General features: G+C 41.0%; 1 protein-coding gene across 1 annotated transcript in view; it reads left to right on the top strand.

Moving 5' to 3' along the window:
* ANKFN1 (ankyrin repeat and fibronectin type III domain containing 1) overlaps nt 1–23919 on the top strand; it is a 221931-nt gene that overhangs the window by 64936 nt on the left and 133076 nt on the right. Inside the window, exon 2 of the mRNA XM_054709322.1 lies at nt 8104–8238. The gene's annotated coding sequence lies outside the window, so the exon portion shown is untranslated. The remainder of the gene's footprint in view (nt 1–8103; nt 8239–23919) is intronic.

Genomic DNA, 23919 nt, shown 5'->3' on the forward strand with positions numbered 1-23919 from the left:
GTCAGCACATAATCAGACAATCTACACTTGCACTGTTGCTGCTAACAACTTCATTATGCCTGTGATATTCAGCTGGGTAATTCATTTCCTGAGCATGGCTATATCTCCTGATATGCCTAACGGGTTGAATGTAATTTTGCAAGCTTTTGAAGATGAATGTGCTTACCTTTGCCCTAATATGGGAAACAATGATAGCTACCATTAGGAAACAGCATTGTAGTGTTCGGCTTTCTAATGCAGGTTAGGTCTCCAAACCACACAGGCAGGAAACCTGAGTGATTGGATTGATACACTAGATGTGGGTCACTGGATGTCCCTTGTAACAGCTTTTTTGCCTGCCTCTGCATTTAACCTTCATATGGCCAAGGCATCCTACAAAACAAGGTGGCCTTTCCAAGGATGTAAAAGCAGTTAAATAATGGTCCCAGGGGTGGGTGGCCTTTGGCAATGCTGTGCTAAGGTGGAAGAACTAGATGAGAGCAAGAAATGTGACCTGTCTGTAGTATCCAATATCTAAGCTGCAATTTTTCTTTAAACCTAGGAACAAAAGTATAAAATACATCCCTCTGAGTTCTCTTTAATTCATATAAGTATGAGAAGTAATTATGTTGTACTAATTTAAAGCATACACTTATTGAACATCATCTACTATGCACGGACTCCAATCCTTGAGCTGAGAGGCAGAGTCAAAGGTTGGCAAGACCCGAGTCCTGCCCTCATGGAGATCTCAATCCAGTAAGGAAATTGGAGCCCCACATTGCTCTAAGGAAGTTGCAAATTCTACAATGAGAGAAGAGAAGATGCTTCTTCTATTGGGAGCATAAAAGGGAACATTAATATTGCAATCTCCAAAGACTTCTACCTTCACCCATCTAAATTCTTTTGAGAGAAACTGGTCTCCTAAGAATCTTACTTGAGTCCACTTCTTAGTTCTGAGAGTTAGGACTCCCCATCTGATCTGATTTCTAAGTGCTTCTTGGTCATCATTGGTAAGGACCAGTTCCAAGTATCCCAAATGAAAATGGGAAGGTCAACATTAAGATAGATCTACGAATCTTTCAGCTTATCCTTGTATCTACCACTGCATCTGCTTTCTTGACTTTATGAAAGTATATCCTCCTAGACAGACTATTATTGGAGGCTAGAAAATAGATTCTGTGCTAATACATTTAACGAGAGATATTTTTTATATTAAATTTTTTCACACACACAAAAAAAGAAGAGAATACATAGGAATAGGAGGCAGAGGAGGAAGAGTCTGCTGAAAATTCAGCAGTCATTTATCCTTCAGTATTTCAATTCATCAGCTTGACCATTTTGACTTCAGTTTTCATGGTTCCTGGTAAAGATTCATACAGTTTGATGGTTACTTGTACAAAGGGTTTTGACACTGTGTTGAAACCACGCAGTCTGCCAATTGCTTTATTGTTCTGATCTGAGTAGACTCTTCCTCTGAATTATGAATGTATGAATGTTCAAATCCTAAGCATTAATGATTTCATTTTAAGTTATTTGAGAAATCTGACTTTCTTAAAGTGAAGATGCAAAAATCATCTTGGGTTTTGAACTGCAAAAGAAAGTCCTCCCCAGGAAAATGGCCAAAATGAATGTCATCCCAACATCTCTTCAATGGCTCATCCTCCTCCCCCACACTTCCTCAGTCCAATTCTCACTACACAGAGGCACAATCAAGATCCAGTTAGCAACCCATTTATTGTAAGTGCTATTCTTTATGATAAAACCCAGTGCATCAAAGAATGTAGATGGCCTTGGGGATGGCTGTAAGGAGAAGTGACCTGTGCTAATTCCTCCTGGAGAGATTTAGGTGAATACTGCCACCTATTGATAGGTGAAATATATGCCACAAATTCTTACTCTGCCCAGAGATTGTTAATGCTTATCAGAGCGGATCTCTGTGTTGGCCAAAACATTATAACAGCCCTAAGTTCATAGTTCTTCATATGCTTGTAATGAAAAATATGTATTTTATAGTAATTTATAACAATTCACAAATTGTATTTCTGGTAAGAGGCAAAGGATAGAGGCACAAATGTCTTGAGCTTTGCAGACAGAGATTTGGGTTTGAGTCTCAGCTCGGGCCCTTAGTGCACATAAACAAGTTAATTCATCTCTCTGAACCTTAGCTCCCTCATCAATAAAAAGTGGATACTCTACTTTGTAGGGTGTGAGAGCTCAGTGATATAGCTGCACAGCACACAGGAGGTGTTTGATAAGTGGCAACATTTGTGATTATTTTTCCACAGGGCCATTACAAGTAATGATTTGTGATGTCATGACTGGTAGATAATATGACAAACCACAGCACGGATCAGACTCTGGTGGACTGTTCTGTGCTGTTCAGTTACCTTTCAGCAATGCTACTTGTCTCGTGTAGTACGCTTTGACGTACAAAATTAGGACAGTGTGAACATAAATATTAGAACTTTAAGTGTGCCAATTGAGAAAATGAGGATAAATGGGCTTCATTACCAAATGTCTCCTGACTGCCCTAGAGGATATATGGGGCTGAGCAGATAAAGAATTATGATAAAACTTTGGAGCTGTGTATAAATGGGGCTTTGTGACCTGCTGGAGAAGGTTGAGACTTAGAGCCAGACCTAGGAGGTTCACATTCCTCCCTCGGCATGGTGTGGGGGATCCCAGGCTCGCACAGACAATAGGGGATTCATAGCTTGAGAATTCTAATGATGACTGAAAGGAGGGTGGCAGGCAGAACAAGAAGACTTTTCAGAAACAGGGACCCTGATTATCACATCGGTGCTGCAGCGAGAGGCTGCCGAGAGGCGGTGTGAGGCCGTTCTTGGAAAGCCGTCAGTGAAGTGTTTGTAAGCTCCTTAAGAGAATTCCATTTCTCAAAAATGCACCGCTGGAAAGTCTCACATGGTTCGTAAACACTCTGTCATCAAATCACGCCAGCAGTCGTGCAAACCATCTCTTTTCGAAGAGTCTTTATGAATGTCATGAGTCTAGTCTCCAAGACTTAGAGGGGGGTGAAATCCAAAAGAGGGTTTCTCCGGATATTTTGGGACCTTTACTTTTAGTTTGAAAGGTCAACTGGTGCTTTAAACAAAATAATCAAGAAATACCCTGCCCATGAACAGACTGCACCTTTTGAAAAGGTCTGCTTTGGGACTGAATAGCCCATGCCCTCCCCAACCCCTTTTTCTTTTTTCTTTGGGGCTTAGAAATGGAGAGGGAGGAGGAGGAAGAGTTTCACATTCATTACTAACAACTTCACACATAATAAGCATATTCAGATACACCCTGGGGTGTTATAGTTTTCTTTTCCTATTTTTTTGTCTTCTTTTTAGCAGCTTTCAATAAGTAGCACATTTTATTTTTGAAAAAAGAATCGGAGCCCTTACGGAGCAGCCGCGCCCTAAGGAAGGTCAGGAGATTAGGGAGCGGAAGTAGGCTGGCCAGACTCTGCTGACCACAGTAAGGGACTGCCGCTTTCTTCCCATAATTTAATTTTGAGACTCCAATGAAAAGGTAACCCCTAAGAAAAAAATCTTTCCTGAAAAAAAAAAAAAGTGAAAAATTGTTAGAAAATGGTCATCAAAAAGTGATCAATTTAAATTTATGTCTTACAAACAAACCACATGGAAATAACCGCAGGGCAGACATGCATTTGCAATGATATATGGACAGTCTCAAAATATGGGCATGACTTTGCAGGAGAGGGCGAACATTAGTCGTTGGTGGGCTTTGGCCTAATATCACAGGTCTTCTGAAATTCTAAATGTTGCACTTCACAAATCAGAGGACAGTAAAATAAAAGGAACCTTTGAATTTCACTGGCCCAACTCCCTCATCTTACAAGTGGGAAAACTGAGACCTCAGGATAGACAGTCATTTGCCCAAGGTCACATAGCTGGTGAGGGGCAGCTTGAGGACTCAAGCTCAAACCCCATCTCAAACTAGGCTTCTTTCCCGTGAGCTAAACAGTTCCAAGGTGAGAAACTGCAAACCCTCACATTTAATCCAGGAGTCTCCTTTCTAAGGAAACCACACCCGCCCCCCTGCCTATAGCCCTGCGTGTTTCTTGAGGTAGTTCATCTGTCACAGCCTGAAATGACTTCTTCAGCCACTACTAAATGGCTTCCTCAAAGCAGATTAGGCACATGCACGTGTCTCCAGGGCTCAGCCTCCTGCTCTTTTATCTGTCTTCAAAAGGTGTACAGACCATGACATGGCTGCCTAAATGATCTCTGTTTGTTTACTGGGACCTATCGATGTCACCATCATCTGCCATCACGCAGGTTAAAACTTTACAAATCAGCTTCTTTCTCATTTCCTCCCCTGCTCTCACCTGCACCACAGACCACCTCCCATGTTCACCTCCTAATTTACATTTCTACATGCCCTCACCATCAAGGTCTTCCTGCTTCCAGGTTCTCACCACTTCAGTTCATGGTCCACAGTGGCTAGGACAGAGAGATCTAATCAGCTACAGTGACTTCTCCTGCTCAAACCCCGGTCACCTACAGGATAAAGTCTGAACTCTTCAGCAGAGCATCTGAGCACTCCCCAGCCTAGCCCCTGCCCACTTTTGGAATCTAGATTCCAGTAGCCCCACCATCCCCATCACCATTTTCTCCATCTCAACTGGACCACTGTCCTTTCCCAAATATTCCAGGAACTCTGCATTATTCCATTCCCTCTTTTCAACCCCTGGAGAACTTCGTTCCTCCACATCCAGTTCAGATGCAACCACCTCTGTGCAGCTCTCCTAACCATCCCAGAAGGAATTCGTTTTTTGTGCTCCCTCAGCACACTGCTCGTACTTTTTATGGCACTTATTTAATTCTGTCCTGTACTATAAGTTGCATCTCTCTCATGAAATGGATCTCTTTTACCTTTGAAAAGGTGCCTCATTCCTCTGTGTACCCACTCCTCACCATAGTGCTTCATCAAGTGCTTTTCTTTCTTGTTATTTACTGAGCACTTACTATCTGCATGATACAAACTCTAAGGGCTGGAGGAGGAAGATACAAAATAATTAAAAAGCAAGCCTTCTCTTCGGGGGAGCTATAGTCAGTGAGACATGTTCAGGAAGAACCTAAGCAAGTAAACTAATTGTGGGGGGTGGAACTAGGTGAAGGGGAAGTGCTGGGTATGGAGAACACTGGTGTTATGATATGGAGGGTGGGGTGATGGGGGGGGGAGTAGAGGGGAAGAAAAGGCAAGGCTGCTTTTAAATCCTCTCTCTGCTCTGGTCATTATTAGAGTCCTGTCTCCCTCTGGCCAATGAACCCATCTTTCCCTAATACCAGAGTAATCTTCCTAAAGCAAGTCTCTGATCACTTAACTCCCTGTTCAAATGTTTGCTGTCGAATGAATCAGGCATCAAATAATTGCAGGCTTATGCTAGGAATTGTGGAGAAAATCAGTTTGTAAGAAATGAGACAGACTCCAGGAAACAGCTGGAGAACAAAAAACAAGAACATGCTGTAAAAGTGCTGGGAGGTGGGGGACAAGCAAGTGTGTAATCAGTATGGTTAATCAAGAAGGAATAATCAGACCAGGCAAGCCTCCAACGGATGGCCACTTGGCAAGAGAAATTAGATGTACTCAGTGAACTTTAGGGTTCCTTTCAATTCTCAGACTCCATTTATTCTTTGAGGTGGTTGGTTCATTCAACAAATACATGCTAAGCACTTCAACAAAACAGTCATTAAATATTTATTGAATGCGTTCTGTGTGCCAGGAACTCTGCGAGGCATGGAAACAGAGCTGTGAATGAGGGACTTTGCACTTGAACTCTTACAGTGTCAAAAAAACTCTTACAGTATTTTGTTGCAACAAAATAATGATGGGGAGGTATAAGGTGCTGTAGGACCCCAAAGCAGGGAACGTCACAGCCCAAGGGCTAGGAAAATATCCCTGAGAGGTGATGTTTAAGCCAAGACTCCAAGGCTGCACTTGAGTTAGTTGGACAAAAGGAACAGAGCATTCAGGAAGAAGAATCTCATATTCGGAAATTTAGAGTTAGGGGAGTATGGTGTATCCAAGGAACTGAAAGGCATTCAAAGAGACAGCATGGAGGTTAAGTAAGAGGGGCAGCAAGAAATTAGGCAAGAGGTAGGCAGAGCCAGGTTATGAAGAATTTTGCTAGAATATATCATAGAGTTTATATTTCATCAATAGGCTTTTGGTAACATTAAAGTATTTGGCTCAGTGTATCTAACCTAGTAAATACTTAATGTCTGAAGAGTGGATGAATGAATGAATGGACGGATGCATGAATGGATGGATCTCCTTTGCAAAGGATGAGGGCTTATAAAATGACTCAGACTTGAGCATTTGCTCCAACAAGCAATTACAGGGAGCATCGTCCCCTTAGGTTTGCAGAGTATAATGAACTCCTGACCCCTGTGAGGCTGCCCCTTACCTTAGAAGAATTACTCAGTCACCTGCCTTACCCCAGCAGATGGCTTTTAAGTAAATCTGCATTAAAGTCAAAGGTTTTTTACAGATAAGGGTAAAGTGTTACCTGGTGATCATTAGGCTAAGCTGAGAAAGTGTAGCCTGACTCCTCCTTAACTCTTGATGGGGGTAAAAAAACAACAACAAAAAAAACAGCCTTCTGAACCTCAAGGGCATGAATAGTCCCAAATTTGATCATTTGTAGCAATGCTGAATAAGTCCAAGGAGAGAAAGAGAGAGAAAAAAGTGTTTGAGAGGAAGATGTTGACTTTCTAATGGGAAAAAAAGTTAAGACCCTTGTGAAAAGCTAAACTGAGCCCTTCCTTTGGACGTGGGGTTTTAGGAGTCACTCGGTCTTGCTCAGATTCCAGAACAGCACCTGGCGGGGACCAGTGAGCTGCCAGGTGAGATGCTATCCCTAGAAAAGGGGAGATTTCAGGAATACAGCCTGCCATGCCCAGGATTCTAATTAGTTAACCAGGACAAAGATGAGTGCTCCACCCTCCTGTTTATAACCAAGAAACTGATTATCCCCAGAGTCACATTCAAAGTTGGGGAGTTGATTCCACTCCAGGTATAAATAACAGCCCAGAGTCGCTACCTAGTAGAAGGGTCCAAAATTATTTCTGAAGTCATCCCAGCAGCTAAGCTTTCATTTGGCAGAGAGAGATGATCTGAATAGAGCTTTAGAAAGTCTTAAAGCTGTTGCTAGGGACGTGGTGGGGGAGGGGGGGGGAGTATTCATATGTGCTCTCCATCTGCAATGTCTCCCTAACACAATAAGCAGCCTGTGAAAGTCTCTTGCCATTTTACTTTGGAGAGAAACATTAAAAAATGCCTACATTAGTGGCTTTCTAGGAAATTCATTCTGTCTTTTTAGTCATGTAACGCGTACTGCTGTGAAAGGAGCCAGGTGCACCCATAGGTGGCTTGCCTGTAGGAAGCGCTGGAATCTTCCTCTTCATACTGAGGCTCTCCATATCCTACGCCCCCTGTCTGCGGACTACTTGCTCAGAACCTGCTCCGACAAAAGGTCGAGCTTGGTTGAGTAGCCCCGAGTGGACTGGGAGCTTTCTTAAGCTGTCCCTTGCTTCTGCGGGAGCTGGTCAAGGATTGCACAGGGGCCTTGAGGTGGGGGTTTGGCTGCCACTTGGGTGCTTCTAGTCTGGCAGCTGTGCGAATAAGGGGGTGACTGGCCCCAGAGAGCTGCAGTTCACTTGCAGTCCGATTGCTGGACAGGCTCTCGAAAGCCAGCCGGTATTTCTTTCCCTGCAATTGATGTAGTGCAAAGCTAACTGGCTGCCTCGCTGCCCCACAGCTCATCCTTGAGTGACAGCTGGTTCCTACTCAGTCTTATTTGCCATGAAGCTTGTTGTCCCTGCATTCTGTTCCTAAAGAACCACCCAGATACAATAGACTAAGACACACTGAAGGCATGTCATCCTTTTACTACATGCACAAGAGCTTGAGAAATCAAGCCTTCCCGAGGCTGCAGTCCCGAAATACATTTAGTTTCTGAGCCAAGCTGTCTCCCTCTCCCCTCCTCTCTCTGTGCATCATTTGCTCTTTCATTTCGCACTAAGAGTAGCTTAGTGATCATGGACTTCAGCTCTTGCCTGTAGTGATCCTGTTCACATTTTATTCCTTACACAGAATAGGAAGGAGGTTCGCTTGCTTTGTGCAGAGGCTGAGCCACAGGAGAAGGCAAAGTCAATGTGATTTATTGAATGAAAGCACTGGACAATCACCAGCAACTTGCTCCTCTGCTGCCTCGAACAACCTAAACTGGTAAGTCAAATTTATTGTTGTCTTTCTCCGTGTGAATGTGGGCTTTCTTAGTCACTGGTTAATTTTTAAATGTGTATATGTTGCTGCGGTTTCATGGTATAAAAAATTTGCATCTTCTGAACTTAGCTGCAGGTGGTCCATGAAGAATGCACATGAGCACAGAGTGGTCCATAACACTGCACACACGTCCATGTGGAGAGGCAAGGTTGGGGGTGAGGAAGCCCCCACTTCTGATCACTGAGCATTTTGTTTGCAGCAAGCTTAAAGACATTATGTGCTTGCATAACCGATTAGCATTAGCTATGAAAAATAAATTACTCTCTCGTTGCATAAGATCATTTTCTAAGCGGATGCCTGAGTACCTACAAAATACCTGTTGGATCAGGTAAAGATGGATCCCATCATGCTGATAATCGTGGGTACAAACCCAGACATATTGCTATCTGTAATGCAGCTTGCAGCCAGGACAGAGTAGAAGGCAGCCTTCTGTCCATCCTGGGTCAGCTTGCCCATAAATGACATAATGACTGTGATGTTGAGGATACCTGCCAAGGGGATACAGTGGACATGCTGCATGCCAAGCCTCCCTTGACCCACTGCACTTCTGCACCCATGTTCCTTAAATCCTTTCTTCAATCCATGAACATATATGGTAGCCAGTGTGCACTAGGTTCGAAGTGGGTTGTTCCAAGTGTCCCATTACCTGTGCTGGTCATTAGCCCAGCCAAGGCTGCTAGAAGTACCACTGATAATCAAGGTTGTTTTTTCCTATTTGGGGCCCCCCAAGCCCCTATTTTCACTTGATCCTCTTCATTTCCTAAGTCAGATGTAAGCCAACCTCTATAGAGGGGAGTCTGAATGGAGAAGCTATTGCTTTCCTACCACCACCACCACCACCACATCTCCTTAGTCTTTTGTTTGCTTGGCTACTACAAGACTTTATGGCAGCATCAATCCATCTCTGGTGGGCTCAGAGTCCATATAAATGTCATACATGGTTTAATGTCTTTGGTGCACTCTATCTGCAATATATCACTGGCCATTCGATGAAGTTGTGGTATTGGATGCTGACAAAGATGGATGATGTTGGAACAGTGAGCAGCATGCTTCTCTAAATAAAAACCAAAGCTAGGAAATCTGAGAGATGGGTGATGTTTTGCCTAGTAGAAAGTAACCTCAGGCCACTCCATCACAAGAGCAGGGTGATTCTCCCATGCTTTGACATTCTAACAGGAAGGAGATAGTTTTCTAGTGGCTAGAGATGTCAGGATAGCAGCCTGTGTCTTTGGAAGATGGTCTTATTCTCCCTGGACCTCCATTCCTAATAGTTTCAAAGAAGACATGCTAACCTCAATTAATGTATCCATGAGATGCTTCTTAAAAGCTTTCTTGTTAAAGGGTGCAACAGATAACCAAGACCATTGTATAAACACTGAGACCATGCATCAGAAACCCACAGATGAGTGGGTATGTGGGGAAGAGGAGAGGCATGCCCCTTCCCCATGCAAGGGATATACAGCACACTGAAAGAAGCATGATCACACGTAAAGGATTAGAAGGGGAGAACAGAGCTGGAAAATAGCATTAAAATAGCTTCAAATTCAAACAAATAAGTCATGTAGATAATTTTTCAATATTGATCAATAATAACTGATTTTCTATCCTCATGATGCCAAGATCCAAAAGATCTTAAATGTTTTGCAACAAACATGCAAATATCTGGGGCTTAGTTCATGAATGAGTAGAATTCATGTCTAGAACTTATGACTACTTTCAGTTTTTCAAATTACCCCCATACCCTTATACATGGAATTACAGATATAAATGCACTATGATATGAAGAGTTCTAGACAGCATGAGAGAGAGAGAGAGAGAGAGAGAATGAGAGGAAGAAATTGCCCCATTTCTAGGATTAAGGTACCCGAAATTCTTTCATCAGGAATTCACTTAAGTACTGCTGTCTTTTATAAAGTACAAATATTCTTAGGAGAAAAAATAATTAAGCCACTGATGCCTTACCATAAATGAATGTATTAAAATGTTTCCATCTCAGCGGAAACCCAATGTTGCATTAATATTATATTAATTCTATTGCTTCCTATTTATTTCATAACTTTCTCCAAGAACTACCCTCATAATTGTTTCACTCTTAATCAGAAAACTAAGTAGCCTGTAGAACAAGCAAACTCCTTCTTTTTATGGAATACTTGGATTAGACAATACCATCTAAATGAGAGTCACACTAGGGAAAGCTGAACTCACTATCTTTCCCCTTTTAAATCCTCTCTGCCTCCTATATTCTTTCCCCCCCACCCACCCCCGCTTTTAATTATTGGTGGAACATTATGCACCTGTCAACCAAGCAAAACTCACAGAAGTTATTTTCAGATTCCCTGACTCCTTTAGCCCCTCCATTCAATCACTAACCAAATTTGGTCCTTTTTGCTTCTTTCCTTTTTAAAAATCTGTTCCACCCTCTCTATCCCCATTGTCATATGCTGCATTTGAAGTCACAGGGACTTTTTCAAGAGCTTCACACTTGGCTGAAACATCACTGGTTCCACTATACCCACCTCCCGTTCAAATAACCCACCAGGTGCTATCAGAGTAATTCTCTGAAAATGATTATCTCAGATTTTGCTTAAAGTTCCCTAGTGCTTCCCTTTTGTGAACCGGCGGAAGTCTATATTATTCATTCATACAAAGTTTGATGGCCAGGCCCTGCGACCTCTCCAGGCTGCTTTCCCAAGGTCTTGGAATGGTGGATGAAACGCACCACTGTGGACACTGACCTACCAGCCACACAATGGCATTTCACATCTCTATGTCCTCACCTAAGATGTTGTACCTGGATGCCTTTTTCTTTCCTTCCTGCTAATTGATTCCTCACTTCCTATTCCAAATCCTGCTCAGGGACCACCTTCTCTAACTCATTTCCTCACACCCCCTTCTCCCATAACCAGCTCTGTTACCCACAAAGTTAATCACTCATCCCTACGTGCTACTTCTTTGCCTTAGGCATTTGAGAGCAGTGTTTAAAGGTTAAGATCTCAGACCTAGACCCATATTTCCTGTACCAAATCTGCCCTCTACCATGCCTCAATTTCTAACTATGTAAAATGGGGATAACAGTAGTCCTTCCTTCACAGGGCTATAATGGGATGCTGGGAGCCAATACACATAAAGGCATTATTCTAAATAGTTCCTGGCTCACATAGAGTGCTATAGATGTAAAAGCTATTATTATCTATATATATATAAAGAGGTAATATGCAAATTTGTCCGGGACGCCTTTACAGTCACAACTGGTGCGGCTCAGAGCATACCCCCACCCCAGCGGACACACACAGGGGGGGCCTTTGCGTGTGAGCTGCAGAGGAAACACCTTTTCTGACTGCTCATTGGCTAAGCTCCCTGTACGCCGCCACTCGCAATGTTCTTGGTAATTTGGGTAATAAGAATCCAAGAAGGTGATCTAGGGTTTTTCCACCTCACTCCTGGAGGAAAAAAGGAAGTTCTGCTACTGGAGGGGCTAAGAAATGTCATATTCTGCCCTAGCCAGTTTGGCTCAGTGGATAGAGCCTTGGCCTGCTGACCACAGGGTCTGGGTTCGATTCTGATCAAGAGCATGTACCTAGGTTGCAGGCTCCTCCCTGGCCGGGGCCCAGGTCAGGACTCATGCAGGAGGCAACCAATCGAAGTGTCCCTCTCACATTGATGTTTCTCTCTGTCTTTCCCTCTCTCTTCCGTGCTCTCTAAAAATCAATGGAAACATATCCTCAGGTGAGGATTAAAAAAAAAAAAGAAATGTCATATCCTATGAAAGACACATCTTGAAAATGCCTAAAGAAAGTTGTCATTTTTTCATGGTGAAGGGACTGGAGTCCGCATTGATGAAAACACCTTGGCAGCTGTGGTGGCTGACAGTGGCAGCAGTCACAGGGTGATGTGGGTGGTGCCTTCCCCTGATCAGCCCAATCACCTCCCACAGAGGGAGGTCAGACCATGGCTTAGGCCCGCTCCCCATGGGAGCCGTCAGTAGGACTCCCTACTTAAGCCATCAGTAGGATATCCCCTGAGGGCTCCGGGACTGTGAGAGGGGGCAGGCTGGGCTGAGGGACCCCCCCACACACACACCCCAGTGCACAAATTTTGTGCACTGGGCCTCTAGTTACTCCATAACTGTACATGTCACACTATTTCATAGCGACACTTGAATAACTGTCTTCCCCTTTATCCTATGAGCTCCTGGGGCAAGGTTGCATAATCAATTTGTTTCAATTTGTCCAGGACTTTCCCAGTTTTTGCACTATAAGTTCTGCATTCTGGGAATCCCCTCAGTCCTGGGCAAACTAAGACAGTTTGTCATACTATGAGGAATCCTATCTCATTCACCTTTGAATCCCCAGGGTCTATATAGGATATGTAAGTTACAAAGTAGAACATCCATAAGAGTTTATTGACCTATAAAGTATTAATTCTTTCTACTTTCTTCCTCATAAACATGCTTTCAAACTTCAAAATCTAGTTTTCTTGCTGTGAAGTCAGTGACTTTTCAAAAGTTGTCACTGAATAACTGAATACATAATATTTTTAAATGCACAGGAACCTGAAAGGATGCTTCCACCTGTTGTATATCAGTGTAATAGCATTGGCCACCCTCTAGCAATCAAAGACATATCTGTCATATTAACAGCAGGGGGGGAGTTAGATGGAGGAGTCATGCTTTCTTTTCTGTGTAGTCACAGGCAGGTTGAAGTCTGAAGGTCCCTAGTTCATACCACAGCCTGAAAAGCAATCTTGTCCCAGTCAGAATGTCTACTTCACTGAATGTATCTGTCTACCCAGCTGTCAAAAGTGCCCAGAGCTCCTGTTTTTAATATGCTTTGTCTTACAACAGCTCCTCCTCCAAACTGGGTCAGATCATTTTCCACAGTACAAATGCAATGAGAAAGTTCCACAAGTAATCTCTATGAAACAGGGACCTTGGACATGCCAGAACTCATGAGGGCAAGATCTTGTCTTCAGAATCAAGGTCTAGAAGAAGAAACTGACAGACAGCAAGACCCTCAGGCAGAATAACATCAGAGTTGCTGAGAGCATGGGCTTTGAAGTCAGAGTTCAAATCCTGCCTCCTCTATTTACTACCTATAAGATCTTGGACATGTTACCTAATCCCCCTGAACCTCAGTTTCCTTGTTTGTAAAATGAGAATATAGTAATTATCTGACTTTCTCAAATGGTTTTATTAGATTTATCTTAGCCTGTGAAAACAAAGCCAGAGGCAAAGCTGATTGCGAATGTTCTATTGTTTATAGGGATATACAACTTCAGGGCATCAGGAGTGAAGGAAAAGGGGAAATGAGTGAAGGAAGGAGGAAAAATAAGTATAGGCTTAAGTGCAATGAATTAGCAAGTCTTCACAAGCAAACACATCTGGTTGTCCGTATGTAATTGCTTCCAAGAAGCCCTCAAAACAGTCCACAGGAGAGGAATGAAGAATTACCTCTTGGCTACTTCCAGTCTCCTGTCTCTTATTGGTCCAGTTTTTCCCATTTCTAGATCATGTTACCCAGTCCCTCAGGGTAGCCATTAGTGAAGCGGGAGCCTCCCTCCATGGGTCTGGCTGGGTCAGAGCTACTGTCACCACAATCATGATGGAGGCCATTTTTTATTCCCTTGAACAGCTGGTGGTGGTAGGAGAAAGGATGAGGGCAGCAGCCGAGGCTTGCTTTCTATCTGAGCAAGCAGCCAAGGCCCTCGGACCAGGTGGTTTTGAAGTAAACCTGAGGAGGCTCCACACTCCACAGGTTATGTTGCCATTTTGGACTTGGATTCTCCAGGACAGCGGTCGCCAACCGGTGGTCCTTGGACCACTGGTGGTCTGTGAGGTCCGAAAGGTTGGCGACTGCTGCTCCAGGATACTATCACTCTTTCCTTACAGCTTGGCTCCAGGTGTATTCAAGTCTTCCAACAGGGTAGCTGAGATCAAAGAACAAAATACTTAATTTTCGTAAAGTCCTATTTATCTATTTTCTAATTTATGCTTTTTGTGCCTCCTCTAAGACATCATTCTTATTCAAGTTCACAAAGGTATTCTATGTTTTTCCTAGAAGTTGTATAGTTTTAGCTTTTGCAGTTATTTTCATTTCAAATTAATTTTTATACGTGATGTAAGGTAGTGGTTGAGGATTTTTTTTGGGGGGGAGGGGGAATGAGGAGAGGGTTGCATATAAATGTCCTAATGTTCCACCACTACTTGTTGAAAAAATTATTTTTCCCTATTGAATTACCTTGACACCTCTGTCAAAAACCAGTGGATCATCTATGTGCAGGCTATTTCTGGGCTCTGTTTCCTTCATCTAACTTTATGTCACTGTCTTTATCTCTATTGCTATCTTTACACTAATATAGCATGTCTTGATCTCTATAGCTTTAAAGCTGGTCTTGAAGTTAGGTAATGCAAGTCTTCAACTTTGTTCTTTTTTTCCCCAAAGTTGTTTTGACTAAAAATTTTAGATACTTCCTATTTTTATAAAAATTTTAAAATCAGCTTACCGTATTTTCTGGCGTATAAGATGACTGGGCGTATAGAAGATTTTCCTGGGTTAAAAAGTCGTATTATACGCCAGAAAATACGGTAATTAAAAAAAAAAATCCTGCTAGAATTTTTATTGAAATTGCATTGACTCTCAATTTGAAAGAATTAACAACTTAACCATACTAGCTCTTTTTTAAAAAATTCTTTATTGTTTAAAGCATTACATGTCTCCTTTTTTCCCCATTGACCTCTCCCCAGCCACTCTCACCCCCCAGAACATGCCCTCACCATCCCCCCCCAACCCCCCCCCATCACGTCTGTGTCCATGGATTATGCTTATATGCATGCATACAAGTCCTTTGGTTGCTCTCTTACCTCCCCCCTACCCCCCGCACCTTCCCTCTGAGGTTGAACAGTCTGTTTGATGCTTCTGTGTCTCTGGATCTATTTTTGTTCACCAGTTTATTTTGTTCATTATATTCCACAAATGAGTGAGATTATGTGATATTTATCTTTCTCCAATTGGCTTATTTCGCTTAGCATAATGCTTTCCAGGTCCATCCATGCTGTTGCAAATGGTTAAGAGTTCCTTCTTTTTTACAGCAGCATAGTATTCCATTGCATAGATGTACCGCAGTTTTTTAAAAATTAATCTTCATTGTTCAGATTATTACAGATGTTCCTCTTTTTTCACCCATAGCTCCCCTCCACCCAGTTCCCACCCCACCCCAGGCCCTTGTCTCCCCCCGCCTCACTGTCCTCGTCCATAGATGTAAGCTCTTTGTCCAATCTCTTCCCGTACCCCCCCATCCCTTTTCCCCACCCCCAGAATTGTCAGCCCGCTCCCTTTCCATGCCCGATTCTATTACATTCACCAGTTTGTTCTGTTCATCAGATTTTTTATTCATTTGATTTTTAGATTCACTTGTTGATAGATATGTATTTGTTGTCACTTTGTTGTTCATACTTTTTTATCTTTACCTTTTTCTTCTTCCTCTTCTTAAAGAATACCCTTCAGCATTCCATATAATACTGGTTTGGTGGTGGTGAACTCCTTTAGCTTTTTCTTGTCTGTGAAGCTCTTTATCTGACCTTCAATTCTAAATGATAGCTTTGCTGGGTAGAGAAATGTTGGTTGTAGGTTCTTGCTATTCATCACTTTGAATATTTCTTGCCACTCCCTTCTGGCCTGCTGAGAAATCCAATGACAGTTGTGTGGGTACTCCCTTGTAGGTAACTAACTGTTTTTCTCTTGCTGCTTTTAAGATTCTGTCTTTTGCCCTTGGCATTTTAATTATGATGTGTCTTGGTGTGGTCCTCTTTGGATTCCTCTTGTTTAGGGTTCTCCATGCTTCCTGGACTTGTAAGTCTATTTCTTTCACAAGGTAGGGGAAGTTTTCTGTCATTATTTCTTCAAATAGGTTTTCAGTATCTTGCTCTCTCTCTTCTTCTGGAACCCCCATAATTCGGATGTTGGTACACTTAAAGTTGTCCCAGAGGCTCCTTACATTATCTTCATATTTTGGGATTCTTTTTTCTTTTTGGTCTTCCGGTTGGGTGTTTTTTACTTCCTCGTATTTCAAATCTTTGACTTGATTCTTGGGATCCTCTAGTCTACTGTTGAATCTCTGTATATTATTCTTTATTTCAGTCAGTGTATGCTTAATTTCTGACTGGTCCTTTTCTTTTTTTTTTTTTTTTTTTTTTTTGGCATTCTCACTAAGATCCTTGAAGGTCTCACTAAGTTCCTTGGAGGTTTCTAGAAGATTCTTGAGTAACCTTATGACTGTGGTTTTGAACTCTGTATCCAGTATTATTTTGCTTTCATCCATTTCTTTCATTTGTGAGAAGTTTCTTTGTCTTCACATTTTGGCCACTTCCCTGTGTTTGTTTCTATGTATTGGGTAGCTGCTAAGTCTCCTTGAGTTGACAGAATGGCCTTGTGTGGTAGGTGTCCTATAGGGCCCAGTGGTTCAGCCTCCCCGGTCACCTGAGGTGGACACTCTTGGTGCACCCCTTTGTGGACTGTGGGGACAGTCTTGTTGTAGTGAAGCCTTGATTGCTGTTGGTATCACTGGGGGGAATTGACCTCCAGGCCAATTGGCTGTGAGGACCAGCTGTGTCTACAAGGGAAGAGCTGCTGTGCAGGAGACACCCTTATGGGGCAGGACTTGCTTCAGTGGGGCTTTGGTGCTGAGTCTACCCCTTGAGTGTGCCACTTTAAATGTGAAGAGTTGTAATCTGATGTGGTCTCACACTGACCACTGGGTATACTGGCTCTTTGATCTCCAAGGAGGTACAAAGTCAGCCATTGGCAGGGGCCTCCAAGCAGGAGCTACAGAGATATCTGCAGATTCCTCCTCTTTGTGTCAGGTTTGGAGGTGCCCAGACAAGGCCCAGCTGTGTAGCAAGGCAGGCTGCTGCTGCCAGATTGATTGCTTTGGGGCTCCCTGACCCAGCTGCTGCCTGTTTGACAGGTTTTAAGCTGAGAAAGGGAAGGCCATTCATATGCAAAAGCCGCTGCGCACAGCTTGGGTGGGGTTGTAAATTGGGTGGGGTGGGGTCTCAGGTAATCACCAGGGCAGAGCAAACAACAATGGATGCCAGTCAGCCCTGCACTGGAGAGGTCCTAACGCAGAAACAATGATCACTGCGTGCACCTCTGTCTGAAAGAAAGCCACCCTCACATTCCTCTCCCAATGTCAGACAGTCCAGTTTCTCCCTGGATGTGACTAGGTCCCCCAGAGTCTCACCCGGAACTGGAGTTCAGAGCAAGCTGGAGCTTGTATCTCCCTCCCGATTAAAAAAGCAACACACCTAGGTGCCAGCCCGTTCTGTGCCTCCACGCCTCCTATCAGTCTCAATGTGCTTTCTTCACCTCTCTAGTTGTAGAACTTCCACTCAGCCAGCTTTCCTGCAGTTCTGGATGATAGTTGTTCTGTCTTTTAGTTGTAATTTTTATGTTTTTGTGAGGCAGCAAGTATAGGTGTTTGCATATGCCGCCATCTTGGTTCCTCCCTATACCACAGTTTTTGAATCCACTCATCTGCTGATGGGCACTTAGGCTGTTTCCAAATCTTAGCTATTGTAAATTGTGCTGCTATGAACATAGGGGTGCATATATCCTTTCTGGTTGGTTTCTGATTCCTTGGGATATACTCCTAGAAGTAGAATTACTGGGTCAAATGGGAGTTCCATTTTTTAATTTTTTGAGGAAACTCCATACTGTTTTCCACAGTGGCTGTACCAGTCTGCATCCCCACAAGCAGTGCACGAGGATTCCTTTTTCTCCAATCCTCGCCAGCACTTGTCCTTTGTTGATGATAGCCATTCTGATAGGTGTGAGATGGTACCTCTTGATGTTTTGATTTGCATCTCTCAGATGATTAGTGACTGTGAGCATGTTTTCATGTCTCTTGGCCTTCTGTATGTTCTTTCGATAAGTGTCTATTTAGGTCCTTTGCCCATTTTTTGATTGGATTGTTTATCTTCCTTTTGTTAAGTTGTATGTATGAGTTCCCTGTAAATATTGGAGATTAAACCCTTATCAGAGATAACATTGGCAAATGTGTTCTCCCATGCAGTGGACTTTCTTGTTGTTTTGTTGGTTTATTTTGCTGTGCAGAAGCTTATTATTTTGATATAGTCCCATTTGTTTATTTTGTCCTTAGTTTCCACTGTCCTAGGAGGTGATTCAGCAAAAAGATATTGCTATGACATATATGTCTGATATTTTGCTGCCTATGGATTCTTCTAAGATTTTTATGGTTTCCCGTCTTATGTATGTTTAACTCTATCTATTTTGAGTTTATTTTTGTGTATGGTGTAAGTTGGTGTTCTAGTTTCATTTTTTTGCATGTATCTGTCCAATTTTCCCAACACCATTTATTAAAGAGACTGTCTTGACTCCATTGTATGCTCTTGCCTCCTTGGTCAAATATTAATTGAGCTTAATGGTTTGGGTCCATTTCTGGGTTCTCTGTTTTGTTCCATTGGTCTATATGTCTGTTTTTGTGCCAGTACCAGGCAGTTTTGAGAATAGGAGCTTTGTAATATAGCTTGATATCTGGTATTGTGATCCCTCCAACTTTGTTCTTCCTTCTCAGGATTGCTGCGGCTATTCGGGTTGTTGTTTTTTTATTCCATATTAATTTTTGGAGAATTTGTTCTAGGTCTATGAAATATGCCATTGGTATTTTAATAGGGATTGCACTGAATCTATAAATTGCTTTGGGTAGTATGGACATTTTAATGCTGTTGATTCTACCAAGCCATGAATACAATATATTCTTTCATTTGTTTATGCCTTCCTCTATCCCTTATTTTGCACGTCCCATAGTTTTCCTAGTACAGGTCTTTTACCTCCTCAGTTAAGTTTATTCCTAGTTATCTTAATTTTTTTTGGTGCAATGTTAAATAATATTTTTTTAGTTTCTCTTTCTGTGAGTTCATTATGGTATATAAAAAAGCCATAGATTTCTGGGTGTTAATTTTGTATCCTGCTACATTGCCAAATTCATTTATTAAGTCTTGGGTTTTTTGATGGAGTCTTTAGGATTTTCTATGTACAACATCATGTCACCTGCAAATAATGACAGTTTTACTTCTTTTCCAGTTTGAATGCCTTTTTATTTCTTCTTCTGGTCTGATCACTATGGCTAGCACTTCCAGTACTATGCTGAGCAGGAGTGGTAAAAATGGGCATCCCTATCTTGTTCCTATTCTTAGAGGAAATGGTTTTAGTTTTTGCCCATTGAGTATGATGTTGGCTGTAGGTTTGTCATATAAGGCTTTTATTATGTTGAAGTATGATCCCTCTATTCCCATTTTGCTTAGAGATTTTATCAGGAATGGGTGTTGGATTTTGTCAAATGCTTTTTCTGCATCAATTGATGTGATGTATTACGTTTATTGATTTTCGGATATTGTACCATCCTTGCATCCCTGGAATAAATCCCTCTTGGTCATGGTGTATGATCTTTGTAATGTAATGCTGGATCCAATTTGCTAGAATTTTGTTGAGGATTTTAGCATCTATGTTTATCAGGCATATTGGTCTATTATCTTTCTTTGTGGTGTCTTTATCTGGTTTGGGGATTAGGGTAATGTTGTCTTCATAGAAAGAGCTTGGAAGTGTGCCTTCCTCTTGAATTTTTTTGGAATAGTCTGAGGAAAGGTTTTAATTCTTTTTTGCATGCTAATACTACTAATTCTTCTGATCCAATGCATGAACAAGGTATATCTCTCCATTTATTTAGGTATTCTTTAATTTCACTCATTAATGCCATGTAATTTTAAGTATATGTGGTTTGCATATATTTTGTTGTATTTATTCCTAAGATTTAAATTATTCTACAAAACTTTCCTGTTATCTGCAAATGAAGACTGTCTTGCTTCTTCCTTTCCAATCTATACTCCTTTATTTTGCTTGCCTTATTTCACTGGCTAAATGCCCAGTACAATAGAAAAAGGTAGGAGTAGGCATTTTGGCCTTGAATCTGACCCAAAAGGAAGCATTTGGTCTTTAACCATTAAATACAGTGTTGACTATAACTTTTTGTAGATTTCCTTTATCAGGTTGAGGAATTTATTTCTGAAAGTTTGTTTTTTTTAATCATGATTGGGTGTTGAATATTGCCAAATGCTGCTTTTCTGCATCTATTAAGATATCCATATTTTTTTCCTTTAGTGTGTTAATGTAGTGATTACATCAATGGATGTTTGAATATTAAATCAACCTTGCTTTCCTGGAGTAAACCATGCTTGATCATGACGTATTATCCTTTTTGTGTATTGCTGGATTTTATTTGCTAACGTTTTGTTGAGATTTTTTCCCCTCTGTTCATGAGAGACATTGGGTGATAGCTTTTTCTTGAAATACCTTTTTTTTTTTTTGTGTTTTTTTTTTTTTTACTTTGCTATCAGGGCAATGGTAGACTCAAAATGAAGCCAAATTTTTGGAAGAGTTTTGTATAGAATTGGTATTATTTCTTCCTTAAATGTTGGGCAGGCTCTAACATTTAACATGACTTTCGTTAAAGACCTAGGAATTAAAAAAATTATCAAGATGCAAAAAAAGAAAATATAAAACTAGAAATAACTTTCCCATAGAATATCTTTCCCTGGCTAACTATATCCTAAAGTCTGATCCTATAGTCATGTTGCAGAGACCAGCCCACCTTCATTCAACATATCTGTCCCCTTCTCTTTAGAAGAAAAACATCTTTCTTTAGAACATTTTGTGAGATATCATTCTCATAATTTCCTTGATTTCTTTAGACATGGTTCTTTAGGTCCTTGAAAATATTTAAGATATGAAACTTAAAGTGTTTGTCTAATAAATCCAGCATCTGGCCTTGCTTAATGACTGCTTTACTTTCTGTGAACGGAAAATATTTTGTTTCTTCACATGCCTTATTTTGTTGTTGTTGTTATTGTTGAAAACACATCTTAAATAACATAATGCAGCAACTCTAGAAATCAGATTATCCCCCTCCCTCAAGGTTTATTGTTTAGTGACTTTTTTTTTTAGAACAGTATCTGTAAAGTCTGTATTTATTGTCATATGTGGTTACTAAGTCTCTTCTTGGTTAGTTTAGTGTCAGCTAATGATTGAACAAAAATATTAAGTGCCTGGAACTAATAAGTTTCCCAGTCATTGCAGAGGGGCTCTGTGTGCATTTGTGGGCACACCTTCAATACTCATTAGGCAGTTGACAGCTCTGCCTTAGCCTTCACTTCCTGCTTGCACAGGGCCTCAAAGTCAGACAGATATGAGAGCTTAGGACCTTCTCAGGTGGTTCATGAGAATGCCCCCAATCCTGGGCATGCATGAGGTCTGATAGAGCCCCAGGAATGTGTCAGAGCTTTTCAAAGTATTTCATGTACATTACATTTAAGCTTTTCCTTTAAGCTTTTTGGTTAGTCTATTGTTTGCCCAACTCTTATCCACCACCTCGGCAGCTGTGATGTTAAAGAGTTGCTGATGTTTGTTTTTTACGGATACCCAGAGGAAAAGGTTATTTGCACTTGGTAAGCTCAAAGTCAGGGCAAATAAAGAAAAGCCCTGTGAGTGGGCTCTTCCAAGGAACCACCAAACAGGTCAAATAATGACAGTTCTCTGAAAATGGGGTTTTGAAGGAACTCCATCACCATTCTGCACCACCAGTGGCTGCCAGGCTACTTTTTAAAAAGTTTTGTTTTGTTTTACCATGAATATAGGCTGTTGGTCTTCAAGGCCACCACAGAGATGGGGAATATGGAAATTAAGCAAGGTAAAAATGCCATTAAGCTTACTATTCTTACTGAATTTATCCACTCTTCTTGAATAAACACTTCCTGGATTGCTGCAAAATTTTTGTTAATTTCTATGGTTCTGAAAAAGTTAATTCTGACCAATTTTAGTAGTGTTCTCATTGCTTTTGTGGAGGAGAGAATTTTTAGAGGTCCTTAGTTTGCTATTTCCACTGTCATACTATTATTCTGTTTATCATCTTTCTGTGAAATGTTTATTTAGGTGCATGGCTTGTAAATGGCTTTTTAAAAATCTCAATTGACAGTTTCGTCTTTTATTAGAAAAAGTAAACCATGTGAATGTATTGTGCTCACAGATATATTACTTCTTTGTTTTATAATTTTTATCTTTAATCCTCTCTTCCCTTTAATAGTATGACGTTCTACTTGCTCTTCCTATTTTATTATAAGTTACTAAAAACACATATTAAAATATTTAAACTTATCTATCAAAATAAAAACTAAATAGTATAATACATAAAGTCAGATTTCAAAACAATGTTTAAAACAAGAAAGCTATTTAAATTGTTGCAATATACTTTGGTGTCTCTGTTTTTGGGAAGATTTGAGGTAACTTTAATAATTGCTGTTATTTATTGAGTGGCTACTGTGTTTAAACAAACTCAAGTAATTTACATTTTTATGTGACTGTCCAAAGTAACATAGATTATAGATAACAATATCAGGATTCACGCTTGGGTCTGCCAAATAATCAGAACCAAAGCTATAATGCTTCTCAAATGCTTGTTCCTTTCCATAAGGGTAAAAATTTAAGAGCACAGTTAGTTAAAAGGGGCATGCATGTTTATGAGAACAGATAATAGGAAGTTGTCTTTCTCAGTATTTCTAACCAGACAAAATTTTAAATATAGAGGAAGAAAAATACATAATAACAGATAACATCTAGAAGAATAAAAATATGCTGAAGGATAGCCTGGAAGGAAGGGACAGCTGGGGAGTATGATAAGGAAGTCAAAGAGACAGAGAAAGTAAATCTATTTTGACTAAAAAGAACAGATGGGACATGAGCAAAGACAAAAGGGGCCAGTGGGTAGGTGTCATCGGTTGTAGAGCAAGTAGCTGGAATCTGATCAATCGAAAAGAACTTATTTACTGGACTCCTGGGCACTGTGTCAGATACAAAAAAAAATGTAGAGTTATTTTGGGAATGATAACGATGTAGACAAGACAGATGGCACTAACTGGGGCATTAATTTTGAAGGGAAAGGCTACAGACAGAGGGCAGAAAGAAAGAGTTTAAGTCAGTCCCCTTGTGAGCCAGCTTGCATATCAATCTGGAATTTTTGTAGGACTAAAAAGATATAGAGGAATCACTATAGTTGCTATTAAATCAAAAGTAAAGGACTTGTAAATGGAAAAAGATGTCAAATAACCTAATCTTTCCATTTTTGCTTTTGTGTAAATTAAAAGATTATTCAAGATTTATGAAAACACATTCGCACATACATACACACTACAGACAGTGCTTTATATCATCCTCCCAAATTTAAATGAGATTATTAGGTAAGACTGGGCATGACTAATTCTGAATAGGTCTGGCCACCTTAGAACTTAGAAGGTACTAGGAAGTCTTTTTGTGTTGGAGGAAATGCAAGCAAGACATAAAAAGTGCCTAAAGACACTTAACAATGTAGCAAAGATGGACCTTCATTTGTGAAAGTGTAAGTTAATCAAGGTTAGTTGGTACTAGTAGACATGGAACCCAATTCAGAGGCATGAGGAGGAAAATAGCTTTCTGGGTATCCCCTTGATATATTATATGTAACAGTCTCATATGTGCCTTCATTTATTCTAAGATATCTATTAATCTTCTATATCCCTAGCAC

Source organism: Eptesicus fuscus, chromosome 20, assembly GCF_027574615.1.
Source record: "Eptesicus fuscus isolate TK198812 chromosome 20, DD_ASM_mEF_20220401, whole genome shotgun sequence".
NCBI classification, from domain to species: Eukaryota; Metazoa; Chordata; class Mammalia; order Chiroptera; family Vespertilionidae; genus Eptesicus; species Eptesicus fuscus.